This window comes from Rhinolophus sinicus, chromosome 9, assembly GCF_057876585.1.
Source record: "Rhinolophus sinicus isolate RSI-liver-muscle chromosome 9, RSI-T2T, whole genome shotgun sequence".
Lineage (NCBI taxonomy): Eukaryota > Metazoa > Chordata > Mammalia > Chiroptera > Rhinolophidae > Rhinolophus > Rhinolophus sinicus.
In genome coordinates, this window is record NC_142509.1 from 39,577,931 (window position 1) to 39,590,507 (window position 12,577).

A 12,577-nucleotide genomic window follows, 5' to 3' on the forward strand; every position below is an offset into this window, starting at 1 on the left:
GGCTCTGCAGTGGGGCAGGGAGGAGGCGGGCTCATGCCGGCAGGGGACAGGTGCCTGTTTCTGGTCCCCAGAGAGCAGGCCGGAGGCACAAGCAGATACACGCAGCACTGAGACGCTGCCAAGCCCTGGCTGGGGCTGTTCCAGGACTCGGGGCCAACTGTTCAGATCAGAGAGTCCCCTTCTTGTGCAGTCGCCCCCGCGCCCCCTCCCTCTGGGCTCTCTCTCCAGCCTGGGCCCACGTCTCCGCAGGCACAGGGTGGGATTCAGGAGGAACGGAGAACGGGCTGCCTTTTCTGAAGGGGTGGAAATGGCAGCCAGCTCGTCGCCAGCTCGTCGCCATGAGGGTGACGCTCCTGTGAGAAGGCAAGCTGTCATTTTCCTCCTTCAAGAGGGTTTCTAGTTAAACAACCAGCAGACAAGAAGTCATCAAAATGAGAGAAAATACCCCTCAACTGGATGAAAATATCTCGTCATACATACCACCTGTTTCAGGTTGGAGGAAAGCAAATGCAAGATGCAGAATTTTGTAAACCAGGGGAGGCCTGCCTGCCGGGTGGCCAGGAGGCCGTCACACCCTCGCTTCCCTCCACGTGGCTGAGCCGCACCCTCCAAAACACCGACAACAAGGGAGGAGCCCCTCTTCCCCGGGCAGTTTAAGAAAACCCTCACTAGACAGTCTAGTACCCATCCTGCTCTGCTTCCAAAGAAATGGGGGGATTCGGGACCAAGCTATTTACTTTCAAAGAAACTGTTATGCTGTCATTTCAGTCTTTATACAAATAACATTCCAAGTGTGTGCGCGTGACACACAGCTCGCGCTGTTCCACAGGGAGTGTGCTTTTCTGCGTGTGGCCCTCTCAGTTCACACTGAGGGTCTCGGCTACACAGGCAGAGAAAGAGGCTCCATAAGCTGCACGAGCCTGTGCAGAAGCACACGGGTCAGCGGGGCGGTGTCTGCGACCCTCCTCCTGGGCAGCACAGAGGGCACCTGGGAGCCACCGCAGCCCCGCTACAGGCTGGGCCTCCAGCGCTATCCCCAGGACACCGCCTGCACCATCACATCTTCCTCCTGAGAACTCCCTGCACCCCTGCGGTGGGCGGGATCCTGTGACCAGTTCTGACCAATGAGCTGAGAGCAGAAGCAGCCGGTGCCACTTTCGAGGCAGGAAGACTTGATGGCTGGTGCCAGGGGTGGTGACCAAAGCAGCCTGGGTCCCTGAGGAACAGCAGTGAGCCCAGAGTCCTGCCAACCTGGGAGGGACACACGGCTTGAGCAAGAAGCCAGCCCCTGACGCAGGGATGCCCCTCACTGCAATGTGAGATGACACAGGACTAGATCTCAGCTGTACAACACCCTCCCCGGCACTGACATGCAATCAGGGGAAAGCCAAGGCCCCGTCACTGGAAGTGCCAGACGTTCCAGGGCTACTTCTGCGGCCGCAGACGGTGCCACACTGTGTGCACGCACCCCTAACAGCTATCCGCCACGCCGGGGATGCCTGCCGTTGGGCGCCGGCGACGGTCAGGGCTGTTCTAGGCAGCGGGAGCAGCAACGCGCGAGGCACACAGAGCCCGTTCTCACGGTGGGAGACCCACAGCAAAGTGCTGTGACGTGCAGGTCGTGCTGGGCGCCGGAGACAGTGTGAAGAGGATGCAAAGGCACTGGGTAGGCTGGGGCGAGCAGTGGGGAGCGGGAGCCAGGCCCACACGGGCTGGGGGGCCGCGCTGCACCCCTGCCTGGATCCACGCTCGGTGGTGTCACCGGTAACTTGGAAACAATCCCAGCGGATGTATCACAGCAGGAAACGGGCAAACGCTACCAAGCAGAGTTGTGAGGGGTTTTCTCCCCACAGACATGCTTTCCCCGGAGTCTGAGTCAGGACTGAGTGAGAACGGGGGAGTAAGCCCCACGGCTGTGTGCGGAGGGAGAGCATTTCAGACAGAAGAAACCCACATGCAAAGACACCGACGTGGGGAGGAACCTGATCCGCTGGAGGACAGCCCGGGCGTGTGGCGGGGGGACAGCAGGTGGGGGGCAGGCCAGGTCCAGGAGGAACCGTCCCACGGGGCCTGCAGACAATGGGGAACTTTAAATTTTATCCTGGAGGTGAGGGGACCTCTCTTTGGCCTTCCTGCATCGTCTAATGCATAGTTTGAAACCACAGGACCAAAGCTAAGACAAACAAGGGAAGGAAGGTGGGGAGGCAGGGAAACAGAGAAGGGAAGGGAAGAGGAAGGGCCGGTTCGTGTTCAGGACACAGTGTCACCCATAAAAGCAGCAGCTCCACACAGTTTGAGAATTGCTCTGAACTGTGGCTCCCATGCCCGTCTGAGGTCCTGGCAGGATGGCACAACCCTCAGAGCCCGAGCAGCCCGCCCACCATGTGGCTCTGGGCACCCCTGTCCTGAGCAGTGGGGAGCTGCATCCTCCAGAGGGAGCAGGGTCCCCGTGTGCCCACCTGCTCATACCCAGGACCAAGCAACCACCGGAAGCAGAGAACCCACCAAACTGTTCTTGTCTCCGGGCCAAGTGGTGGCTAAGCCTGCATCCCACTGTTGGGAAGCAGAGCAGGCGACCTGGGGTTGAGTCAGAGCCGGTGGCAGGAGCCGGGGGCGGGAGGGACGGCGCAGCTCTTTAGCAGGAGCGCAGGCTGCCAGCATAAGAAGCAGCCCGGAGCCAAGAGGCAGACGCAGGCACCGCAGGCCATAAACGGAAACCCGCGCGTGTCCTAAATGAATCCCACCAGGAAAGAGACTGCAAACTGGCGTGTCCCTGCTGCACTCGGGCAGTTGCAGTGCCTGCAAAGATGTCGCAAAAAGCCTACCAATGCGGCTGGGGGTGAGTGGGCAGGCAGGAGCCTCGGGGCAGAGGGGAGGACAGAAAGCAGTAAAGGGTGGCCAGGCCCTGTCGCAAGGTCTCATGAAAAGCTGAAGGGGAGGACACGGCCGGCTCCGCCCCAAGCTGGCCTCTCCGTCTGGGTCCGCCTGGTCAGGACGGGCTGAGCTCTGCTTCTCCTTCCTGTGCTGGGAGACCTGCCCGCCCACGCTGTCTCGCACTGTGGCTGTCATCTGGACGTGGTCCCCAGTTTTGGGTGTAGCAACACCAGGCCCGCAGAGTTGTAGGGAGGCCGCCACGGCCGCAGCCCACCATGCCCTGCAGCCCTGCATTTGTACCAATTCTCACATTTGGCCTGATTCACTCAGTGCATTACTCAACCCACCCGTAGGCGTCTGAGTTTGCAACCCCTGAGACCGTAAAACACGCGTCAATGAAACCAAGAGGAAATGGACCGGGTGGAGAGTGTCACAGCGGCTAATTGTTTTTCTGGTATCGATTAGCTCAATCTTCCCAAGTGTGTTTTAGTGGCTTAAAAGTACTTCTGAAGGTAGGGATTTAAAGACCACAAGCACTTTCAGTGATCAGCCAGGAAACACACAACAGACTGGCTCTGGCAGGTCCGCACACAATTCATCGCTTTGGCCCCGCGGGAAACTCGCAAGTTAAGATGGACAAGAGTCGGGCAGGGCAGTGATGTCCCCCCAGTAATCTCACCCCCGACGGTGGCAGCTGCGCACGCCCCCCACACAGGCACATTCCTGCTGGTTCCTCCGCCCTCCTCCCAGCAGCCTGAGCTCATCCTCAGAACGTTCCAGCACATTTCTGTTCCCAAACCTTTGCACCCCTGACGCCCGTTCCCAGTCTGAAATGTCTCTCCTCCTTTCCAGCCCACCATTCCAACCCTGTCCCATCTTCACGTCCACCTCCTCCAGGAAGCCCTCCTTCCACACCCCCTCCAGCCTCTGGTCCCGTCTCATGCTCTGAGCTCCACGCCAGTGTTTCCCAACCGTCAGGGAGGCAGGCTCTCCTCCGCTATCTGTGCCTTTTCCACATGCTGCCTACTGTTCATCTGAAAAGATTTTTTTATTTAAATCAATCCACTTTATTTTAAGTCTTTCTCAAATAAACTTACTTTCAAGGAGACTTGGTATCATTACACTGAAATGGAGAACCAGGATGGTTTACTCTCAGTTGTAACCATAAAAATAAATACAAGAAACAATGGCCATTATTAGACCTTAGCTAAACCCACTGTCTGCCCCAGTCACTGTGCCCAAGACCTATTGGTCACAGGTGAGCTACGGGGGACAGGCTCTGGTTGGCGAGGTGACGAAGGTGACATCACCAACCTGAGGCCTTGTTTTCAGAATCAGAAGGCCTGCAGGAGACTGGAAGGCAGTCGTTCAGATACGATGGGACGGGATTTACCTGAAGCACACAGAACACATACTCCAAAGCATGTTCATTTTGTCACCTGACATAACCATACTGCTCTGTCACCTGTCTCAACAAAGTGACGACACAGTGGCTGGAGCTCACAGGACATGTCAGTACACGCTTTAGTTAAGCTGGTGTCCCAAACACGACTACAAGTCTTCTCTGGCCCCCACGTGTTCCGGGGGGACCTGCAGTCATAGCGTCAGCAATGCCTCCTGAAATTCATCCCCTTGGTCCGCTGTACCGAGCGTCCTGGCTTCAGTGCTCGGGAGACGGGCCTTGTGTCCTAAGCCCTGTCTGAGAAAGTGGAGACTGTGTGGAGATTGGACTCGCTACCCAGTAACTGAAAGTCCAGCTCGCCAGCCAGCAGTGACACACGCAAGCCCTCGCAGGACGGTGCTGGCAGGGCAACGGCCCCGACCCCAGTGCTGTCACGTGATCTCCTTAACCAACTATTCTCTAGCACGTCCCTCTTTGTCCTGTTCTGTGTTGCTTTCTGCTGCAATGAGCCGAAACAGCCCCCAGTGCAAACCACTCATTTAGGCACGAAGGGAGTTCTCTCCCGCACACGAAGCTCCTCTGTCCAGCGGGAGCCTGTGCCTCCCTGCTCCCCGACACAGGCAAGAATTCCTGGTGACCTCAGCACCCAACTGACAGTGGGTGCAGTACCACCCAGCACCCTGACAACACCAGGCACTCCAGCCAAGCCGGGCCCCCACCCATGAACCAGGGTGACCCACCATCCTGCTTTGCCTGGGACTCACGGAGGCGGTCCCTGTGTGTGACACTTTCAGTGCTAAGGCTGGTAAAGTTGCGGGCAAGCCAGGACGGGTCAGACACGCCTGTGAACACCCCCAGCCTTCTGACGTCTGCAGGGGCATCTCCCACCGGAAATACTGTCGCCCCCCCCCTTACCCAAAACTCACCAACCCGCGGGCCTCCTTAGATTCCCCCATCCCCGAGCTCGCCTCCACAGGGCTCCTCGACGGCCCTCCACAACCGCCCCGGCTGCAACCCTTCCCTAGGACTACCACTCACCTCTCCAGAAGCTTCTGGAAGCTGGATGCTGTGCACCCCCTGCCCTCCGTCTGCAGAAGGCCAGGTGACGGCGCTGAGCCCACCATTACAAAACTCTGCAGCACCCATTTCCCTCTGAGGAAAAGAAGTCCCTGTGACCCCGCCAGCCTTTTCGCAGGTTGAAGTTTTAGTGCCATGAGACCCTTACTCCCCATGGAACTCACTTCGGTGTGCAGTCTGGAGAGGGACCCTAACTGCCAGGTCACTGAACTCCGTTAGCCGTGCTCACGCCCACTTCCGTCTGCACGCGAGCCTTGCTGTCACCCCTGACTTGAGATGAAGGCAGTCTCAAACTCCCAGGTGTCCACCCCCACCCTTCCAGTTCTAGCACCCCAATTTCCGTCTGGGAAATGACTGCTCTCCTGTTCAATCCAGAGAGGGCACATGACCCATCCCCGACCAAGTGCCATCTGTCCTCAGCCAAATAGTGGTTCAAGGAACAATGTCTCAGGTTGACTGCCAAGTTGGTCCCATCAGAGACAATCTGGGGGCTTCTGCTCAACTGCCAGGAAGGAGCAACAGCCTTCCTTCGCCCCACTCCCCGCCCCCCAAGTTACTAGGAAGAGAAGGCTCGCCTCGAGCTGCTGGCCACCACATGGAGAGAGCCTCTGAGAAACGCTGGCCCAGGAGAAAGGCGGGTGGAGAAACGGAAAGAGACTACGTCCTGATGACCTCACTTCAGCCTCTAGACCCAGCCATGCCTGAAGCCCTGCCCACAGTGATCACCCTGCTTTAAGTCAGACAGTCTCCTGCTCAGTAACAAGACACCATCCTCTGAACCCCAAGTCCCCCTTCTCCGTACCAGCCATTCAAACAGAGAAAGGTGCTGTGTCTGTCCTCACACGCTTCTCCTCAGGATGTCAGGCACTGCATTTAGGACCCACCCCCATCCAGGAGGCCCCGTCTTAACCTACGTCTCTGTGTCAGCAAGGACTCTGTTTGAATACAGGTGTACTCACAGGTACGAGGGGTTAGGATTGGAATGTATGTTCCGAGGGGACAAAAAACCCATTTTAGCTACCACCTCGCAACTCTTGTACTGAGAAAGTAAGTCTCAGAGCAAAGCCCACACTTCAGAAGACAGAAGGAAAGAGGGAAACCAGCTGGATGTATCGCTGATCTCACGGATGTATTACATCTCAGCGTCCCTCCCTTCAGCCCCTCCAAAACAGTCTTTCTTATTTAAGCCAATTTGAATGGGTTTTCTATCATTTCTAACAAAAGCATCATAACTGAAATGGGTACGGCGCTTCCCAAGTTACAGATCTCATGAGGGTAGGATGGTCTCCCCAAAGCAGGGCCGGTTTCCAGGCACAGTGACCAGCAACTCGAGCCACCTGCGATCTCCTCTCGGTAAAGACACAGAGCAGGTGGGCCTCATTCCTAGGTTGCCCCGGCCCCTACAATGTCCTGGTCGGATCTGCTTGGGGTGGGGAGGGCGCCCCTCTACCACCTCAACACCTTGAGTCCTTTGTACCTGGTACTTCCCGTCCCCGGGGGCTTTGCAGCTTTTCATAATGTGTGGCCACATCTGAACAAACTTCCCAGAGGCTGACGGAACTGCAGAAAGAAGTTCAGGCAAAATGCTTCCTTCCAAAGCGCTGAGATGACAATTGGGTTTGTAGCTTTGTCATGTAAATGACCTTGAAAACTCCAGCAGCTCATAGCAATGGAAGACAGCTCCCGAAAGGATGGAGAAGCGATGCTTTAGTCACATCCAACTGTTTAGTGATCTTGCTAATAACGCAAGACACGGCCCTTTGGGAAACAGAGGGAGGGAGGGTGTGTGTGTGAGAGAGAGAGAGCGAGAGAGAGCGAGAGAGAGCGAGAGAGAGCGAGAGAGAGAGAGAGAGAGAGAGAGAGAGAGAGAGAGCTCACCCACGGTTGAACCTCCACCCCAGACTTTCACCAGAGGTGATGGGTCTTTGTCTAAAAGCCAGAAGTTAACAGCTTCTTGTTAATGAAGTTTCTGTGTTTTTCTGTTTGTTTGCTTTGTTTTTTAATTACTTTGTGGGAAGTTACCTTCAAATTATGGCACCAAATTGGCAAAACTGGGAAAAAAAGGTATTTTTCCAACAGATTAGTATTCATTCACTCATGTATCCACGCAGGCCTTCATTCAGCCCGCACAGCTCTCACTCCTGTCAGAGAGACGTCCTAGGTCTCTCTGGGAAGCTGAATAAACAAGGCCAAGTGTGGGCGCTCACGAAGGTACGTCCCAGGGAGCATGCAGACCCCAGCAGACAGACAAGCGAGGCTGCAGGTGGCCTGAAGTACCATCAACTGTGGTAACCACGTCACAGAACCAGTGGTCACGACCAGGAGTGTCAGTTCCCCATCTCGTCCCGGCTGAAGCAAAGCCACCTGCAGGGACCGTGTCGCTGTTGGCATCCGAGTTCCTGGGGAAACAGACCCTCCAAAGGCACAGGAACCTAACGCCCCCAGATTACAGAGCAGTGCTCACGCATCTCAGCTGCCTACAGTAAATTGAGGAAAATGACTCAGAGTTTAGAACGCCACAGTTCTGGATTAAGGGGCCTGGGACATCTTCATGTGAGACGGGAAACGCGTGAGTACTTCTTTCCTTAGCGACTGATTAGCACGCATCCCTAATCTAACAAAGCCACGTCGTCAAGGGAACCAGACACAGTCCAAGGCCACAGGTTAAAAATTAAGCTCCACCTGTGGTGACGTTCCTTATCAATCTCTCCGCATTCAAAGCCTTCCACCTGCACAGGCGGCTGGAAGATAGCGTCTGCCAGCGGCACAAGCTCTGTTGCCTGGTTACTAACTGGTGACACGGACAAGCCCTGGCTGGACACAGTGACTGACTGGACAGCGTCGGGAAAGAGGTGGCCCTGCACAAAGCCCCCTGTCATTGGCCTCTGTGCCCACGAGTCAACACGGTCCCCACGGGTCGGCACTGTCACCCCACAGGCTCCTGCAGGCGCTGATGACCCCACTCATGGCAGCGATTCACTGGGATGTGCCCACGACTCAGTGACTCATCAGGGAAAATGAAAGGGAGGGCCCCTGGATCCTGCAGCAGCAGGCTGTGAAGGGACGTGAGAGCAGCCCTTCCAGGCCCCTCCCCGGCTTCTGCGGCTTGCAGCCCCATCCCTGGCATCCCTCCACTCGTGGGTCACCCCCGTGGCCCCCCATCTCTGCCTCCAGCTTCACATGCGTTCTCCCTGGTGCATGGCCAGCTCTGGGCCCACATTTCCCCCTTTTCATAGGGACACCAGTCATATTGGACAAGGATCCACCCTCACGATCTCGTTTTAACTTGGCTGCTTCTGGAAAGCCCCTGTCTCCAAATACAGTCACCTTCTGAGGTCCTGGGGTTAGGACTCCAGCCCTTTGTGGGGACACAATTCAGCCCCGAGTAGACCTCTAAGTGAGCCAGGTGGGCCCCCCTGTACAGCCAGTGAGCACAAGGACACCTGCGAGTGGGGGGGGGTGGCGAGGCAGGGCCCCTGCAAGCAGCAGCCTGAGGTCCGCTGGAGAGAGGCCGGCGAGTGCCCAGCGCGTGGGGGGTGGGGGGCACGTGTGGTGCTCTCGCGGGGGGGGGGCAGTGCTCTCCCAGGGGGGCACCCTGAGTGTGCCCTTTACACCAACCTCCTGGGAAGCAATAACCTTAGATGACACTGAGAACCCCTGACCCTGACCACAAGGCTTCAGGAAGCAGGGCTTCTGAAAGGTGAGTGTGAGGTGCAGACTCCGAGTGGCGCCTTTCCACGCGTGAAAGGTGTGGAGCCCACGCAGTGAGAGTGCAGAGCTCTGCCTGCCTTAGTTGAGCCTAACTGTAGGTGTGTCGAGACAACAGGGAAACAGCACCAGGCCCGTGAACTCTAATTGCATGATTAAGGCCCTCGGGCGAAAACGGAAGCCAACACAGAGGAACGTGACTGGGATTCCCAAAACATCGGCTGAGCTCCTGGATCAAGCCCTTCCTGAAGCCAGCGACTCTGCAGCGACACCAGTCAGTGAACTCCCTCCCCGTTCTGCATGAGCTGGTTTGAGCTGGTTTTCTGTCACGAGCAAGCTAGAGAGCCCTCACACAACGCTGGCACAGGGCACCACGAGCCCAGAGACCTTTCTAGAATACAGCCGTACCAGCAGCCTCGGGCGTCTACCCCACAGAGCAAAAGGAGCAAAAGCCAATGGCTCTGCCCAGAGACAAGGTGAAGCAGGTGTTCTCGAGACCCTCGTGGCAGCGCTGAGGTCGGAGCTTCACGGCACCTCCACAGCCGCTGCCAAACTCACCGGCCCTCTCCCTGCCTCCGTCTGGCCGGCTGCACACGAGCGTCACTGTGCACCAGCCTGCGGCAGGGACAACCGGCCAGCACCTGTGTGTTTCCCGACAGGCCCAGGACAGCACCAATGGCTGCGCGCCTGCAATCGGCACCCACAGAGCCCGTTCCAGCCTGACTTGTCTGCTTTGAAAAAGGCAACTTAAAATACATAATCACTTTAGTCGTGAAAGGTAATGACATTAAGAGCCACTGTCACTAGACATTTCTGCACAAACACCGTTAGGCCGGGACAGCGTGTCCTGAGGCCCCGACCAGAAGGGAGCCTGGAGCCCGGGAGGGGCCTGACCACCATCTAGGGTTTGGTCCCAGACCACAGCGCTGCCTGCAGCTCACCGGGCACAGCTCCGAGGTCACTGGGGCTGGGGTTCCCCAGACATCACAAGTTCTGTCACGTCTGGGTACCAACTACTAACCTCGCCCTTTTCCTAGACAAGCGTGTGTGTGTTCCATGGATATAAAGATACTGAGAAAGGAAAGTTGTATCACTAGCCTGACACCATTGGTTAGTGTGCTCGTTATAACTGTTTCTAATAGTTCTAATTTTCTCCAGCAAACGTGACCATATCTGGGTTTTGTTGCCTGTGTCTCTCTCTTTTGTTACCTGTAGAACACTCTGGAAATACTGGATTGGGTGGTGGATGAAGGCAACGCCTTCAGCAGGCTGACAGGAAACTGCCCACAGAGACTGAGAAGATACACCCTCTCCCTCTGCGAGCCTGCTCACGGCATGGATGTAAGCATCTCAGCTCCAGGAGCTCAGGACACTGAGTGAACACTTCCTGCCTGCCAACCCCAGGGCGGGGGCGCACGACTTATAGAAGAGGGGACCGAAAGAGCAGATGGTGTGGCCCACGCTCCCGGATACTGGGAGGTCCCCTTCCTTCCAGTCCAACAATTCCTGGCACCAGCAAATATTGACTGAGCACCCGTAATGGCCTGAGTCAGGATGTCAGACGACCTACACGCACGTGCAGGCGCCCACACAAATATGCGGAGAAAGCTCCACAAAGACCAAACTGATGGCGCTGCTCAGCTGGTGGAGAGAAGAGACTCAAAGACACTTGAGGTTTTACAAATCGAATATATTAAGTTGGTGCCAAAGTAATTGCAATTATTTTTAACATTTTAAACCGCAATTACTTTTGCACCAACCTAATATCAATTTATTGCCAGAATAATGAAAAATGAATTTGAAACGCTCTCGCACAGGGTCTGCATGTGCCCGGACACAGACAGAGAGCACGTGTACGCACACACACGCACACACCCCATTTCTGGACGCTCATCTGCTTCCTAACACAGCAAAACCGTGTTGCATGTGCGTTTGCACACACACGGGAAAGGTCTGGAAATTCTGAGAGGAAACCAAAATGTGAGCAGTGACCGGGGTTAGCAGCCAGTGAGGTCAGAAAGAGGAAAGCCACACAGCGCACGCTAACTTTCTACCTGACACACCTCTGTGACATGTGACTTCGCTGAGCGTCAGCTGCCCTCGAGGTCTGATGAGGAAAATACTTTAAAGATGTTCCCACGACCTCTGAGCAGCAGCTGCCGATGACACACCTCCGGCTCAGCTCTATGGATAAACAGCTCACTGTCTTATGTGCACAGAGGGCTCCAGAGCCTGCTTGGATGGAGACGACCACACTGAGAACAGTGGTCATTACAGATCTGGGGATAAAATGTCATCCTCCGTGAGCTCCAACCTCCATGACCGTGAGTGGGGCTGTGTCGGAGGCAGTTTTAGCTTCTCCAGGCTGAAGGGCCTCTCAGAGAGCCAACTCTGAGTCTGTGACTCGCTGGCCGGGATCCGTGTCTGTAGGTCGTGAGGATCTGTTTTCTAATTGCTTTTCCTTCATGGTGAAATAACCCAAACACCACCACTCCCTTCCAAAGTGAGAGCAAGAGCTACATTCAAATGCAGTAACTTAAAGATGCGTCTGCAATTGCAAGCAGCCAACAAGCTATCACCAAAAAAAAAAAAAAAAAAAAAAAGATCAGCACGTTCCAGATCGGAAAGATTCGCACACAGGCCGAGCCCTCGTCTCAGCAGCTTTCAACCCCAGAACGAGGGAAATAAGAAGCATCCATAACCTGCTCTGGAAATAACCTGCCTGTTACCCCCAGAGAATGTTGCCTGCTGTCTCCCCCGGCCGTGTAGAGTGAATGAACTGGGGAAAGTTACATGCAAATAACTACCAGCATCGCTCGCTGAGATCCACCCAGTTCACAAGTGTCCCTCACAACACGTGTTGAGAGCACGTAAATAAACATCTGCTCATAAATGACATCCACTGGAGAAACTGCTACTATGATATCGATAATGATCAAAAATAAAGGGTTTGGGAATATTTTCCAGGCATGTCCCCCCTGCAAGGAGCCTGCCTTTACTAATTAAATGATGATTTTGACAACCAGTGCCTGGCCAGCCCCCTGCCAGGCAGAAAGAAGCGGCTACGGTCCTTACCACCTACCATTGGTAAGGACCTACCACGGGCTGAGAGAACGAACGCCCCACAGGCGCCTCAGACCAAACGCCGCGGAAAGGGACGAGCGAGTGCCCCGCCTGGATTTCTCTCCTGGACTCTGTACCTACACACGTTTCTCAAAACAGTTTCTGTGCAAATCTGAATCGAAATCTTCTCCCAAATCAGATTCTCGTTCAACCTTTCCTGTCACAGGAACTGGCGCCCCCGTGCACTATATCGTCCTCGCCGAATCTGAAAGCCACGCTTGTCATCTCTCGTCACCATCTCCCACCCCAGTTCCCACGATGACTGACAGGTCCAACGGCCCTAGTTCATCTGGAATCTCTCCGATGGCCCCTCTTCCGTCACTAACAGCCTGCCCCAGCCACCTCTGTGACTCATCTGGACACAGTGGCCCCCACTCTCCTCGCTGCCACATG

The 12,577-nt window shown here is 55.7% G+C and overlaps 1 protein-coding gene across 7 annotated transcripts in view; it reads right to left on the reverse strand.

The window, feature by feature from the left end:
* RIMBP2 (RIMS binding protein 2) overlaps positions 1–12,577 on the reverse strand; it is a 124,862-nt gene that overhangs the window by 75,836 nt on the left and 36,449 nt on the right. The gene's annotated exons all lie outside the window — the stretch shown is intronic.